The following is a 16390-nucleotide window of genomic DNA, read 5'->3' as shown; positions in this document are numbered from 1 at the left end:
ATTTATAGCTTATAATAAGGTAGTACCTTGGAGCAACACTATTATTGGAAGGTAGTTCAACTTTGATTTCACAGAGTCTTTTAATTTTACTCTGCACAAAGTGAAATTATGCAGATATTTTTATCAAATTGATCATGGCTTAAAATTTTATGTAACATATTTGGTTGACTGAAGTTATTGTTAAATTTGGCCTAACCAAAATTTGGATTTCATATTCCATGGTTACTAGTGAACTCTAAGAAGTTGCGATTTTCTTGTGGTGGCAAGAATACTCAATGACTGTGGCTTTTATCTGGTGCCAGCTGTTTCATATGATTTAGTACTTCCAGTTTCCCATTGTACTGAGGAATCTGAGGAATGATGATGCCCAACTTAGGTTTGATCTGATGACCATGGAGATGGCAACCTCTACCCCAAATCTTGCTGGATTTCAGACAAGTCCTTTAATTCAGTGAGCATTAAACTGTAGTTCTGAGGACACAGCTGGGGGGAAGAAACCTCATCTCAATCCCTGTCCTGGAGAATCCTAGAAAATCTATATAATCCTCTTCCAAAGCCATTGGGGACCTTTATTCATGCTACAAACTCTAGGTGTGCCTGTAACCACCAAGCTTTAGGAGTCTTTCTGGTATCTGCTCTAGTATCCTGATAACAGTACAGAAGAAAAAAAGGGAAAACAACTATGCAAAAAAAAATACACTCTCACAGTCCTTGTCTCTAATTGACTAGTATCATGCAGCAATAATAAAAAAAAGGTAAAACAAATTACCCTTTTAATAAATGAACAAATAATCTGAGTGAGTAAATGTTCTTTTGTTGGTGCTGGTAAGACATATTAGCTATTGAATAAATGTACTCAAGTTAGTGAACACCCGTGTTCTCTACTAGGGAACTTTTGCTTAGGGTATTCCTATCATTTTATTTCAAAATTGAGACAGTCTGGAATGTGAAAAGGAGCGCTATTAATTACTGCTCCAGAGTAACAAGCATAACCTGAGATTGTACTGGGCAAACCTCACCTGGAATGTTTTATTCTTCGCCCTTCCATGTATGTTTAAGTGCTACCCACTTTGGAAGGCCCACATCAAGTGTCTGACAAGAAGGATCTTGGGAGTACTTTGGCCTTCTTTTATCTGAATTATTAAGACAGAAGTGGGGCAAGCATGTGGACATCAGGATGTTTTTTATACCTTAAAGTAAAGAATTATGTGCTATTATTTGTTGTGTATTTGTTCTTTCTCTTACCAATTAGAACACAATCTTCTTGAGCACAAGGACTGTCTGCCTGAAGTTCTGAGGACATTGCTATGTCCAAAGTGAAGAGCGAGGAAATTCTTGTTTGGTTGTTGACATTCCTTCATAGTAATATTCCTCTCTATGATTGTGACTAAAAGCATGGGTGATGGTGCAAAAAATGATTATTTAAAGATATTTCTCTTAGGTTCATAGTTTTATACAGTAGAAAGGGTTAAAGATTAAGCCACATATGGTTAATCATGACCCAAGTGCCCATTTATTTACCAAGGTTAGAAAGTATTCACCTGGATTTAGACATTTTAAGTACAACCAGACCTTTATAGGAATATTTAATCACAGAAGGGATCACTTGAGAATAACTTGATTTTGCCATTCTGAGCAAACTTATAATTAAATTTTACTAAGTATTCATTAAAAAATAGAGCATATTTCTCTAATTTTAAAAGTAATGTATGCTCACTGTAAAAAAAAATAGTAGAATATAGAAGAGTGTAGAGACAATGCTGAAAATCACCCACACTCCTTCAATTTAGAGATAATTACTTGCAATATCTTGGCATATATCCTTGCAGTATTTTTTTTCTGTATATTTATATATTATAGCATTGCATATAGCAGAGACTTCTGGGCAGTCTCTAAGATGGCCACTGATCCCTGCCTTCTGTCCTCACAGCCTTGTGTGATTGCTTCCCTGTGAGTAACTTGCTTATAATCAATCAATTTGAGGGGATGTCACTTCCGTGATTAGGTCACAAAGGATTGTGAATTTTGACTTGCTAGCAGGCTCTCTCTTGAAGCAAGCTGGCATGTTGGAGAGACCCACATGGCAAGGAACTTAGGGAGACCTCTGGCCAATCACCAGAAAGGAAATGAAGTCTGTAGTCTAATAGCCCTCAATGAATGGATCCTGCCAATAACCTGAGTAAGCTGGGAAGCATATGCTTCCCCAGTGGAGCTTCCAGATGAGACCTCAGCCTCCACAGATTCCTTGACCAGAGTCCTGTGAGACCCGGAGTGGAAGAACCAGCTGCGTGGCTCCTGTGCCACAAAACCTGTGAGATAAAAAATGTGTGCTGTTTAAGCACCTTATTTTTGAGGTAATTTGTTGCATAGCAATAGGTAACTAATACAATTAGGGAATGTCTCATTTAGAGTTTTATAGTGTTTTTATGTAACATTCTCTTATAAAATCTCCTGGGTCATTAAAAATTATTAAAAATTGATTTTCTTATGGATGCAGAAATTACTTAGTAAGGATATGCCATGTCTTAATTATTCTATGTTATTGGCTATTTAGATTATTTCTGATTACTGGCTGCTGTAGACAGTGTTATGCTGAATAACCTCACACATCCATCTTTGCCTACACATCTTTTTATTCCACTAAGGTTTATTGCTAAAGGAAGAATCAGTGATTTAAAGGGTATGAATAATGTTAAGGATTTAAGAGTATTACAAAATTACTTTCCAGAAAAGTTAGATAGGCTGTTTAACATGCCTCAGAGTATTTGACTTGCCAACACTGAATACTTAAAAAAAAATAGCCAACTTGAGAAATAGTATCTCCTTGTTACTGTAATCTTTATGTCTCTCATTATATTTTCACATGACTCTCAGTTGAAGCTTAGGAAACATTTAGATTAAAATAATTACATATGTATCTTAAACCACTAGATCTACAAGTAAAGATAAATTTAAGGATGTGTATAAGTGAACATTTATCAACTGCTCCTTATTCATCTTATGAATATTATCTTAATCTGTCTTTCATGCCAACTCCAAGGCAGATAGCACTATAATCCTCATTTTATTGAAAGTAGGCGAAGACCAACTTGCTGAGGGCAGCACAGCTAAGGAAAGCATGCTTTCAAACTATGTAGCAAGGCCACTGTCTTAGTCAACTAGGGCCACTATAACGAAATACTGGAGGATGGGTAACTTAAACCACAGACACTTAGTTGTCCCAGTTCTGGAGGCTGTTAAGTCCAAAATCAAGGCATGGGCAAGTTTGGTTCCTAGTGAGAACTCCTTTCTTGGCTTGCAGATGGCCACTTTCTTGCGTGTCTTCATCTGGTCTTTTCCTCTTCCTGTAAGGATGTTAATTCCGTCATGTAGGCTCCACCCTCATGTCCTAAACATAATTTCCTCCTAAAAGGTACTGCCAAATACCAACACATTGGAGGTTAGGGCTTCCATGCATGAATTTTGAGGTTGGGGAAGCTCAAACATTCAGTCCATAGCAACAGTGGATCAGGAGAACAAATCCATTTAAATACTGCTCCCAGGGGTGCCTGGGTGGCTCAGTCAGTGAAGCATCTGCCTTTGGCTCAGGTCATGATCCAGGGGTCCTGAGATGGAGCCCCCACATTGAGCTTCCTGCTCATCACAGAGCCTGCTTCTCCCTCTCCCTCTGTGGCTCCCCATGTTTGTGCTCTGTCTCTCAGATAAATAAATAAAATCTTTAAAAAAAATACTGCTCCCATGTATTTGTGAAAACTGGAAGAGTTTTTAATTTGTTGGTTGAGCTGTTCCTGCTGAGCCTTAATGTACCAAACAGAAGTACCAAAGATAAATTATATTAAGTTCTTTACACTGTGATCATTTATGCTGAATCTGTGGGAGTTAGATTGAGGTCAATTAAAAATGCAATTTTCTAAGGGAAAATAAGGAAGACAAATAATTCCAAGTCTCTCACTTAGAAGGTTCATGTTAAAATCAAATCGGAGCTGTGCAAATGGTAATAGTTAAACTATGGTCAGGGCATTTCAATTCTGTCCCTAAAGGCAGGTTTTAATAAGTCATAGAAACTCTAGTCCCAAAAGCTTTCTAACAGCAGGATAGGAAATCGTTATGTATCATTTATTATATTAGGAAATGAAATGTGCCTTTCCAATTGTCATCACCCTAAAATACACTTCAACAATTAAGCAGAAACCAGAAGAAAATTGTTTTTTCTGACTTTTCTTTCTTTTTAAAAAAAGATCGTATTTATTTATTTGACACACAGAGAGAGAGAGTAAGCGAGCATGTGCACAAGCAGGGGCAGAGGAAGAGGGAGAAGAAGGTTCCCCATAGAACAGGGAGCCCTACCTGAGACTCAGTCCCAGGACCCTGGGATCATGACCTGAGCTGAAGGCAGATGCTTAACCACCCGAACCACTCAGGCAACCCTTTTACTTTTATTTTCTTAACTTTTCTTATCTTTGCTATGAAAGACAGATGTTAGCTAATCTGTGTACAGCAACAAATGCCTGCGTGTTTTAAGTATTACCAAACTTCACTGACAGTGTAGCTTAATGGCAGTGCTTCATGTGTAGGTCAAATATGAAATTTAAAAATGTTTAAATTTTTAACATTGGATCACCAGCAGATCATCAGCATCGTATTTATTTTTAATTTTTTAATTTTTTAGTTTCTTTTCAGTGTACCAGAGTTCATTGTTTATGCACCACACCCAGTGCTCCATGCAATACGTGCCCTCCATAATACCCACCACCAGGCTCACCCAACTTCCCACCCCCCGCCCCTTCAAAACCCTCAGGTTGTTTCTCAGAGTCCACAGTCTCTCATGGATCATCTCCCCCTCCAATTTCCCTCAACTCCCTTCTCCTCTCCATCTCCCCATGTCCTCCATGTTATTCCTTATGCTCCACAATTAAGTGAAACCATATGATAATTGGCTCTCTCTGCTTGACTTCTTTCACTCAGCATAATCTCTTCCAGTCTCGTCCATGTTGATACAAAAGTTGGGTATTCATCCTTTCTGATGGAGGCATAGTACTCTGTAGTGTATATGAACCACATCTTCCTAATCCATTTGTCTGTTGAAGAGCATCTTGGTTCTTTCCACAGTTTGGTGACCGTGGCCATTGCTGCTATGAACCTTGGGGTACAGATGGCCCTTCTTTTCACTCCATCTGTATCTTTGGGGTAAATACCCAGTAGTGCAATGGCAGGGTCATAGGGAAGCTCGATTTTTAATTTCTTTTCTTTTTAAAAAGATTTTATTTATTTATTTATTTGACAGAGAGAGATCACAAGTAGGCAGAGCAGCAGGCGGCGGGGGGCAGGAAGCTGGCCCCCTGCTGAGCCAGAGCCTGATGCAGGGCTTGATCCCAGGACCCTGAGATCATGATCTGGGCGGAAGGCAGAGGCTTAACCTACTGAGCCACCCAGGGACCCCTATTTTTAATTTCTTAAGGAATCTCCACACTGTTTTTCCGAAATGGCTGCACCAACTTGCATTCCCACCAGCAGTGTAAGAGGGTTCCCCTTTGTCCACATCAACATCATATTTAAAGCAAATACTCCTGCTTCATTAAAGGACTCCAGTCAAATATTAAAGTAACGGCTTGATCTAGACTAAAAGTTGGTAAACTATGGTCCATGGGCCAAATTCAGCCTTTCACACATTTCACTTTATGGCCCAGCAGAACATTTTGTGGCACATGAAAATTATAGGAAAATGAAATTTCAGTGTCCATAAATAAAGTTTATTGGAACACAGACACACCTATTTATTTATGTTTGTCTCTGACTGCTTTTGTGCTATAATGCCAGAGCTGAGTAGTTGTGACAGAGACTGTATGACCCTCAAAGCCTAAAATAGTTACTGTTTGACCATTTAGAGAAACTGTTCGTTGATCCCTGCTCTAGATTTTTGTGCCACGCTTTGCCCACACTTTGTGGTCTTTTAAAACAATACTAGAACACACAAAATCTGGGGAATCATGTGATGATGAAAATAAAGTTCAGTTTAGCTCTTTAGGCAAGAGAGGACTACGGTTTATCTTGATGAACATTTTACTTAAACACATAATGCTATAGCACAGACACAGTGCAAGATCTTTTATCTCTGCATATTTGAAGCGATCGATTGTAGATTTCCAGGGGCCTGAATTATTTGAACTGCTATCTCTGTTACCTATACGTGACTGACATGTCCTTTAACCCAAAGGTGATTATCAACTCTCTTCAATATAGCTCTTTCCAGCATATAAAAAAAACATGGTGCCAGGCTGTCCCATGGGCTCTTTCACTGTTACTTCATTTTATCCTCTCAATAACCCAAGTACATTTCACTTTTTAACTTTAGTGATAAGGAAATGGGCACCCAAATGTGGCATTACCTGATTAACCTTGCATAGCTGATCCAAGGTCACTGCAGGACCTATACGTAAATTCACCTAACTTCAAAGCTTGGCTCAGAGTATTTTCTCTTATTGCTAAAGGGAGAGGGTAATTAATATGGGTCAGAAATCTTTCCCAGGGCACCTGGGTGGCTCAGAGGGTTAAAGCTTCTGCCTTCGGCTCAGGTCATGATCCCAAGATCCTGGGATTGAGCCCCACAACGGGCTCTCTGCTCGCCAGAGAGCCTGCTTCCCTATCTTTCTCTCTGCCTGCCTCTCTGCCTCCTTGTGATCTCTGTCTGTCAAATAAATAAATAAAAATCTTTCCCTAACTCATTGATTATTCTCTCTCTCGAATCCCTCCTCTATTCATCCAAATAGGGAACAAAATCTGTGCATTCATTCACCTTTCCATCCACCCAACCATCCATCCATCCTCCCTCCCTCTCATTCACCATTAATTCAGACATCAAATATTTATTGAGCACTTGCTCCATGCTCATCATCAGGCTACCTGTGCCAGGCATTAGGCACACAATTATAAGGAGACACGGTCCCTGCCCTCAGAGACAGCACAGTCCTTTTTTCACCTGCCAGAGCCACACGGAGGATAAATGTTATTAATCTACAGATCTCTAAGGCCCAGGCATCCCCATCACATGTGGAGTTCGATGTCTGCGTGCATCAGTCTGCTCGTTCAGAAGTCACTTGAATTGGATTGCTTGGATATTTTGCTTTTACAAATAGTCTGAATAGTGGAATGAAGATCTTATAGTTTGATTTTTTAATTGAAGGATGAAAAATATACTGGACATCAGCTTTATTTTTATCTAAGTGTAACACTTTATTTTTCTCTGAGCTACCAAACACATGCCAAATGTTGCTAATAATTCTCTCTCTCTATATATATATCTTTATATATACTTCTCTCTATATAAATGTTTATATATAAATAAAACATTTGGTTATATATTTCTCTTGATCCTATCTGAACAGATTTTTATCTATTGCTTGTTTTGAGAAAACAGAAGCCAGCGGGGGTGATTAACAGACTTGAACTCTAGGGTGAATAGACACGCATACTGGTTGGGGGGGGGCGGGCTCAGGTTCTTTTCAAAGGACTTTGCTGGTCAAACTTGCAAGCACTGTGTGGCTGCTCAGAGAAGTTTTGTTTTGGTAGTAGTTACTGGTTAGGCTCTGTAAATTTTCCTTTCAGACGTTTGGCTGGTTCTCAAGAATTGCCTTTAAGAATTGTATTTTGTGAGTTAAGAGCAGAAGCTATTATTAGCTGTGTGTTTGTGGTTGAAACATGAGGTCAGATTTGGCAGGGAACTCTTAAGGGTGTGTGAGGGGGAACCTCAGCCCAGCCTTCCTGCTGCCACTTGGTGCCTTGGGGGAACAGCTTATTCCTGGGCATAGAAAGAATGACTTTGTCTTCCAATTTGTGGGAGTATGTGCTTTAATAATGGAATGCTGCCTTTGGGAGCTAGGAGTGACTTGTGGCAAAGTTCTTGCAGAATTCAGTGTCCTAATGAGGATTTATATAATATTCATATTCATGATAGCTTTATTAGGTCAGGGACCATGTTGGTCTTGTTCATTATTGTACCCAGCTCTAGGTGCACTGCTTGGCATATATAATAAATATTCGTAGAATGAATGAATGAGTTAAAAATGACAAGAAAGAGCAGGTTTAGAAAGATAAGGACATACATTAAATGGAAGAGTAGGAGTTTGGAGTTGGAGCACGTTTCCGGGTCAAGTACTTCCAAAGGGTGGCAGATATTCCAAGGGGAGTTGGCCATCCTCATGAATGGCGTTGTAAGATAAATGCAAAGTTCTCTGGACCTGAGAACATGGACCACTATGAGGTTATGGGCTGTATTGACGACGAGGTCACTACTGGTAATGGCAGATGAAGGAGGTGGGGGAAAGGAGGCAAGTCCCTCCTTTCCTAGTGCTCTCTTGAAACGAACTAAGTCATTGTGTATCGATGTATAAAGATAGAAGACTCGCAAGACCCACTCTCCACCTTGTGTGTGCACATGGCCCATATTCGCCACATTTGGGAGCTGTGGGATGATTAGTACACATACTTATTTTCTCGTGATAGCAAAACGGGAAATATTCACATAATCTGAAATATTCAAATAGGGAGAGAACAATTCTAGTTTTGCCAAACTGTCTTTATATTCATTTTTGGGGAAAAGTTTCCATGTTAGGAAGAGGAGTTGATCTGTTCATTGCCTGCTTTTTCTGATGTAGCAGGTGTTGGTCGGATTTGCAAGGGAGCTTTGGAGGAAGTGGCTATCATCTTTCCACTTGACAAGTGCTATCTGAAATTGTGTATGCTTAGAATGTCGGTGTATATATGCGTTGTGTGGGGTGTGTGTATGTGTGTGTGTATGTATGTGTGTTTGTGTGTGCGTATGGTTAGAATTTCTGTATGCTCTGATATCAGCTTGCTGTAGAGTACCATACAAGGGGACATAGCCTTGCTTCTCTGTGTACAAATGTGAAATAGACAAAGAATGTAACTATTTTTAAAGGAAGCTTTTATAAAAAGAGATTTGTAAGGCTTTCAGTAAGAAACCTGTTAAGTCCTCAACAGTGGATAATAATGCAATTTTCTTTTTACAGATTCATTTGTATCTTTACTGAATCAGAAGATGATGTTGGGTGGACAGTTCCTTTTTCAGTGTAGCAGTAATGTAATTTTCTCTGCAGCTTTCAAATAATTGTCTGTGAAATCATTTTGTGATTTCTATTTCAGAAGTTTAGCCAGGACAGCAAAATCATAAATATTTTTCCCCATGTCAAACATTTTAGGTGTCACTCAGATCCACCTAGTACATTTTGTTTTCCTCTAAAGTCTCAAATATTACACAAGCCGGTCCTTTTCAAAGTTGTGGTGTAATAAACGATTGGAGAGCAAACTGATTTATTGCACAGAAAATGACTCATCTTCATTTAGCTTTTTTTCCTCAGATGTACAGTGACACTTTTATACTACATCATTAATGGAAGTTTACCTATGGGTCTAAAAATAGAAACGAAAGACAATGAGTTGACTGGAAGAATAACCTTTAGAATTTGAATTTTGTGGAAACTGTGGCTTTGTTCTGAATAGTCCACGCCACCCAAAGGCTTAGAGGTTGCAGATGCCAGCCTGCACGGCACAGGGGAAATGGTTTCTGCAACAGCAGTAACATTCATCACTTAATGAGGGGATGATTACTTATGAGACCAGGTACTTTGTGAATTTGGTCAGTATGCTCATTAGTCCTCCCTGAATCCTATGTAAATTCTGAGATAGGAAAGTGAGGCCCAGAGATTAGATAAGATACTCAAAGTCACAAAGCCAGTAAGGGCAGAAGCAACACTTAAAGCCAGGTTTGTGTTCTCATCACTTTGACCTCATGATGAGGTTGCTACCACTGTGTTCTTCTTATTCATTCAAAGTGGGAGAAACGTGATCATGAAGGCAATTTATTGTGACTGATACACTTAATGGCTAAACTCAGCATTTTTGCACATTTAAAAAAAAATCTCATTCTGGGGGCACCTGGGTGGCTCAGTGGGTTAAAGCCTCTGCCTTCGGCTCAGGTCATGATCCCAGGGTCCTGGGATCGAGCCCCACGTCGGGCTCTCTGCTCAGTGGGGAGCCTGCTTCCTCCTCTCTCTCTCTACCTGCCTCTCTGCCTACTTGTAATCTCTGCCTGTCAAATAAATAAATAAAAAAAATCTTTAAAAAAAAATCTCATTCTGCAACATGTTTTCTTTGCTCATCATAATTCTAATTATTCATGTTCTCTGATATATAGTATTCTATCTTATGAGTAGAAGATCAATTCATTCCTCCCTTTTTCTATTGATGATTCTTCAAAATCTTCTTGGCTGTTCTTGGATACCCCTTTCATATAAATTTTATGATAAGCGTAGTAAGTTCCTGAGCAATCATGTTGCAGTTTTGTTTGGAATTGCTTTGAATTGGTATATTAATTTAGGAAAATTGACATGTGCATGATATTGAGTCTTTCTATCATGAAATGGTATGTATCCATTTGTTGAAGTAATGTTTTATGTTATTTACAATTTTACAATTTTCTCAACTTAGCTTGTACTGATTGTATTACGTGTATTTCCAGGGATCTTATAGTTCTCATTGATATTTTGTGTGATGCATTTTCTTCCTAACTAGTTATTACTGGTATATGATAAGGCTCTTGATTTTTGTGTTTGGCTCTTTATTTGGCAACCTTGCTGGATTCTTGTATTTGTTCTAGTAATTTTCTGTAAATTCCTGTGGGAGATCATCACATCTTCATTAGTATGGGCAATTTAATCTCTTCCTTTCTAATTATTCTTAACTCTTTTAGTTTTGTTTTGTTTACATTGATTATGGCCCTAAAAAAAGGCTGGTGTGAAAGTGATAATCTAATATTTTATCTTAGGTGTTTGTTAAATGCTTATCAAGTTAAAAGGGTCTTTTAAAATTCTTACATGATAAGAGTTTTTAAAATAATGAATAAGTGATGAATTTTAGGGAATTTTTTTTTCTTGAACTCAAGGAGATGCAGATATGGCTTTTCATCCATAATATATATTAGTGTGGTGTATTAAATTTTTAGATTAAAAAAAACTTGAACCATTCCTGCTTAATCGATATACATGGTAGATTAAAAAAAAAGTTCTGTATTTTCTTTCAGACTTTGATATCTATATTCATTAGCAGGTAGGTCTCCAATTTTAGTTTTTTATTCAGTCCTTATCAAATTGGTATGAGGAGCATTCTAGCTTCATTCAGAGAATTAGGTGATTTTTTGTTTTTGTTTTTGTTTTTGTTTTGCATCTTTTGAAGTTGTTTGAACAAACTGTAAAACCATCTAGGCCTAGTTGTCATTTTCAAGGGCATACTTCTAGCTAGCAATTAGATTTCTTTAATGGTTATTTATTCTGGTTTTCTGTTTCTTCATTACCAATTTTCATAATTTACATGTTTCTTTGAAATTATTCATTTTACCCAAGTTTTAAAATTTCTTATGTTGATACTATTTTTTATGACCTAAATCTTTGCTGTATTTGTATTTTTTACATTATTAATATTGTATACATGTATATTTTCTCTAGGTATATCTTACTTAAGACTTTCCAATTTATTAATTTGCTTTTTAGTAAAAAAGTAGCTTTTGGTTTTATGTATCTTTTATTATATCTTGTTTTCTGTCATTAATTTCTACTTTTCTCTTATATTCTGTTTTTTATGCAATTTTCTTTTATTTATTCGTGAAAGTGTATTGAGGATATATCATAGACCAGGCACTGTTGAAATATTTGGCGTACAATTAGTATACAACTTCAGGAATTATTAGAAATTGTGTAGTTCATGGTTCAATGTCTCCTTTGCAGTTTTACCAACAAATATTAAAGGTAATATAGGATGTATTTCTTGGGCTTACAAATAATAAGATTTTACCTGGGCTGTTGATAAATGCTGTGTTTTGGTTCCATTCTCTTTGTTGAATATCTAGTATGAAAAACTTGGCATAGATCCATGGAGAAAATGCAAAATATTTTCTAGGAACACCTAAAGCTTTAATACATATATATTTCAAGCCTAAGATTTTATACTTGTGACCACTACATAATTTTTGCTAAGTAATTGAGCAAAAAGATGCCTTAAAATGATCTTTTAGGTTAATAACACCTTTGGTCAAGGATGCAGATATTGATTTCCCTCCTTTCCTTGTTTTGTAGATAAAGTAGTTAAAGCAGTCTCAGTTTTGTCCAGGATACATATTTCTTCCCATTCTATTTTTTTTTTTTTTTGGTGGTTTTATTGTCTTTACTTTTCCCCTAATGCTTGGTCACTATTTATTTGAAGAGGTTTTTTTTTTTTGTTTTTGTTTTGTTTTGTTTTTGTTTCTTTGGTACGTTGTTTCTATCTATAATTGATCTGTTCTGGTCATTCCAAGTTTTTATAAGCTTGTTTTTGACAATCTTTCTTTTGTCTCTGTACTTGAAAATAGAATTTTCTCTTTTAGTGAAATTAAAACCCATATATTCAGGTACCTGGGTAGCAGAGTTGGTTAAGCATCTGACTTCAGCACAGGTCATGATCCCGGGGTCCTGGGATGGAGCCACACATCGTCATCTTCATAGGGCTCCCTGCTCATAAAGGAGTCAGCTTGTCTCTCTCCCTCTGCGCCTCTCCTCACTGATGCGCGTGCACACACACACTCTCTCTCTCTTAAATAAATAAATAAAATATTTTAAAAGCAATACATTAAAGTAAGGATTATGAGGTAAACTACTAATATTACTGAAGTCAAGGTCATTTGGCATTTTTGCGAGTGGTACAGTTTAACTGTTGCAGCAATATCATTTTGTTTTTCATCTATAAGAAATACAAATGCTTTATTTCTTTTGTTCCATGCCTTTCCTCCAAGTTCATATTTCTTCTTGCTGAAATAAGTTCTTGAATAGTTCTTCTAGTGAGTGTGTGTGAGTGCTAAACATTCTTAATGTTTTGTACTACCATTATTTTGCCCTCAATGTCACGTGATAGTATCCAGGAATAAAATTCTGTATTGACAGTAACTTTTCATCTTCATTGTAAAGGTTTTGCTTCAGGTCCTTCTATCAACTTTTGTCACTTATCACAAATCAGCTTTGAGGAACACCTGGGTGGCTCAGTCATTAAGGTCTGCTCAGGTCATGATCTCAGGGCCCTGGGATCGAGCCCCACATCGGGCTCCCTGCTCAGTGGGAAGCCTTCTTCTTCTTCTTCCACTTCCCTTGCTTATGTTTCTTCACTGGCTGTCTCTCTCTGTCAAATAAAGAAATAAAATCTTCAAAAAAAAAAAAAGAATTTGGCTGTCAGTCTGATAGTCACTTTTTTTTTTTTTAGGTTAAGCTACTGGTTGTCTCTGCTGACTTTTAATACTGATATTTTTCAATTTCGCTAAAATATGTCTATGTGTAGGATTTGTTCATATTCATGCTGCTGAATACTAATAGTGTACTTTAAACGAGGATTTTCATTTTTTTTGATAATGGAAAAAGAACTGTTATGTATTTATGTACAGATACTAATCTTTAGTTGTTTCAGACTTCCAGTTTTTGAAATCTCTTAGGAATTTATAAATCTCTGATTAAGTCTCTAAAGTTGGAGATTCTCAGGCCATCCTCCTGATTCTTAAATGCTCTTTAACAATTTAAATTTCTTTTTCTATTTTTGCTGGCTTCTGGGCAAATTTCTTTTTTTTTTAATTTTATTTTTAATTTTATTTCTTTAAAATTTCTTTTCAGCGTAACAGTAGTCATTGTTTTTGCATCACACCCAGTGCTCCACACAATCCGTGCCCTCCCTAATACCCACCACCTGGTTCCCCTAACCTCCCACCCCCCGCCCCTTCAAAACCTTCAGAATGTTTTTCAGAGTCCATAGTCTCTCATGGTTCACCTCCTCTTCCAATTTCCCTCAAATCCCTTCTCTTCATCTCCCCTTGTCCTCCATGCTATTTGTTAAGCTCCACAAATAAGTGAAACCATATGATAATTGGCTCTCTCTGCTTGACTTATTTCACTCAGCATAATCTCTTCCAGTCCCGTCCATGTTGATACAAAAGTTGGGTATTCATCCTTTCTGATGGAGGCGTAATACTCCATAGTGTATATGGACCACATCTTCCTTATCCATTCGTCCGTTGAAGGGCATCTTGGTTCTTGCCACGGTTTGGCGACCATGGCCATTGCTGCTATGAATATTGGGGTACAGATGGCCCTTCTTTTCACTACATCTGTATCTTTGGGGTAAATATCCAGTAGTGCAATTGCAGGGTCATAGGGAAGCTCTATTTTTAATTTCTTGAGGAATCTCCACACTGTTCTCCCAAGTGGCTGCACCAACTTGCATTCCCACCAACAGTGTAAGAGGGTTAGCAGACACATAGACCAGTGGAACAGAGTAGAGAGCCCAGTAATGGACCCTCAACTCTATGGTCAAATAATCTTCAACAAAACAGGAAAAAATATACAGTGGAAAAAACACAGTCTCTTCAATAAATGGTGCTGGGAAAACTGGACAGCTATATGTAGAAGAATGAAACTCAACCATTCTCTTATACCGTATACAAAGATAAACTCAAAATGGATAAAAGACCTCAACATGAGACAGGAATCCATCAGAATCCTAGAGGAGAACATAGGCAGTAACCTCTTCGATATCAGCCACAGCGACTTCTTTCAAGATATGTCTCCAAAGGCTAAGGAAACAAAAGCGAAAATGAACTTTTGGGACTTCATCAAGATCAAAAGCTTCTGCACAGCAAAGGAAACAGTCAACAAAACAAAGGCAACCCACGGAATGGGAGAAGATATTTGCAAATTACAGTACTGACAAAAGGTTGATATCCAGGATCTATAAACTCAGCACACACAAAACAGATAATCATATCAAAAAATGGGCAGAAAATAAGAACAGACACTTCTCCAATGAAGACATACAAGTGGCTATCAGACACATGAAAAAATGTTCATCATCACTAGCCGTCAGGGAGATTCAAATTAAAACCACATTGAGATACCACCTTACACCAGTTAGAATGGCCACAATTAGCAAGAAAGGAAACAACATGTGTTGGAGAGGATGTGGAGAAAGGGGAACCCTCTGGGCAAATTTCTTGGTACCAAATTCTAATTTATTAATTCACTTTTCAGCTTTTTCAGGTCTAAAGACTATCCTAGCCTTTGAATTTTTAATTTTAAAACTGAATTTTTCCTAATTTTCAATTTATTCCTTTTTTCATTTTCCTGTCCTTTCCTCCCTTCTGCCCAATTTTGTGTCATAATTTCTTGTTTTTGTAGATGTGATCTTATCTTTTATATTCCTGAAGATTTTAAACACACTTCTTTTTATGTTTTTGTCAAGCTATTTTGTAAAATTATTTTAACTGGAGTGAACTCACTTAGGAATATATATATATTATTGCCTGTCTTTTTCAGTGTTATATTTATTCACAGGTTTTATGATTTGGGTTCATTGGCTAATTTTGAGTGAATTTTTTTGTTTGTGTTTTTTAAGCTCTCTCTTGCTCATTTGTTTTTGCATTTTTATTCTCTTTATGCACTCTCTCTCTCTCTCTCTCTTTAATGAACAACCCTTTGTGTCTTGACTCTTTCAGTTGACTTCTGCCTGGGTCCCCAGGACAGAACCACGTCCTGTATGATGGTTTGGAGCTCTTGTCCTATAGTGAGATGAGAGATAATACAGAGCCAGTCTCCAAGGCAGTAGCAGCCTGATTAAAATTTTGGTCTAGACAGGCGGTATTGATGCCTCCTGCTCTCATAGGTCTTCAGTTTCATGTAACCCAGGATTTCTTGTTACGGAAACTCTTGACATTTTAGACTAGATGGTTCTTTGTCATAAGGGGCTGTATTTTGCATTGTAGGATGTTTAGTGGCATCCTTGGCCTCTACTCATTATGCCCTAGTAGCACATCTTTCTCTCCAGTTATGACAACCCAAAATGTCTCCAGACATTGCCAAATGTTCCCTGGGGAGCAAAGTCATTTCTTCGTAACCAATGGTATAATTTATACATCTGAGAATCAGTTGTTAATAGTTTATTTTAATTTCCTTTAATAAGCAAGTGGTTCTAAATCCTGTCCAGCTTTAAGCCTAGAGCCCGGGTTCAGTCCTTCATATTAAATAGAGGACTTTTAATCCTCCACTGGAAAGGAAGTCCCACCTCTTGCTGCCTGTTTAAGGTCCCAACACCCTGCAGATTGTGACTTCACATTCACCACTACTGGTGAGGATATATATCTTTGTATCTTGCTGTTATCTTCTTTAAAAAGATATATTTATTTGAGAGAGAGAGTGGGCACATGCACCCGTGTGAGCTGGGGGAGGGGCAGAGGGAGAGAGAAAGGATTTCAAGCAGACATACTGTTGAGCATGGACCCAACTTGGAGCTTGATCTCATGACCCTGAGAACATGA

At 37.7% G+C, this 16390-nt stretch overlaps 1 protein-coding gene across 1 annotated transcript in view; it reads left to right on the top strand.

Annotated features, from left to right (window-relative positions):
• ARHGAP6 (Rho GTPase activating protein 6) overlaps positions 1–16390 on the top strand; it is a 481290-nt gene that overhangs the window by 32797 nt on the left and 432103 nt on the right. The gene's annotated exons all lie outside the window — the stretch shown is intronic.

Source organism: Mustela putorius, unplaced genomic scaffold (assembly GCF_011764305.1).
Source record: "Mustela putorius furo isolate JIRA1106 unplaced genomic scaffold, ASM1176430v1.1 tig00003836_pilon_pilon_pilon, whole genome shotgun sequence".
NCBI classification, from domain to species: Eukaryota; Metazoa; Chordata; class Mammalia; order Carnivora; family Mustelidae; genus Mustela; species Mustela putorius.
Note: the sequence above shows the minus strand (reverse complement) of the source record. Positions and strands in the feature narration are given on the sequence as shown.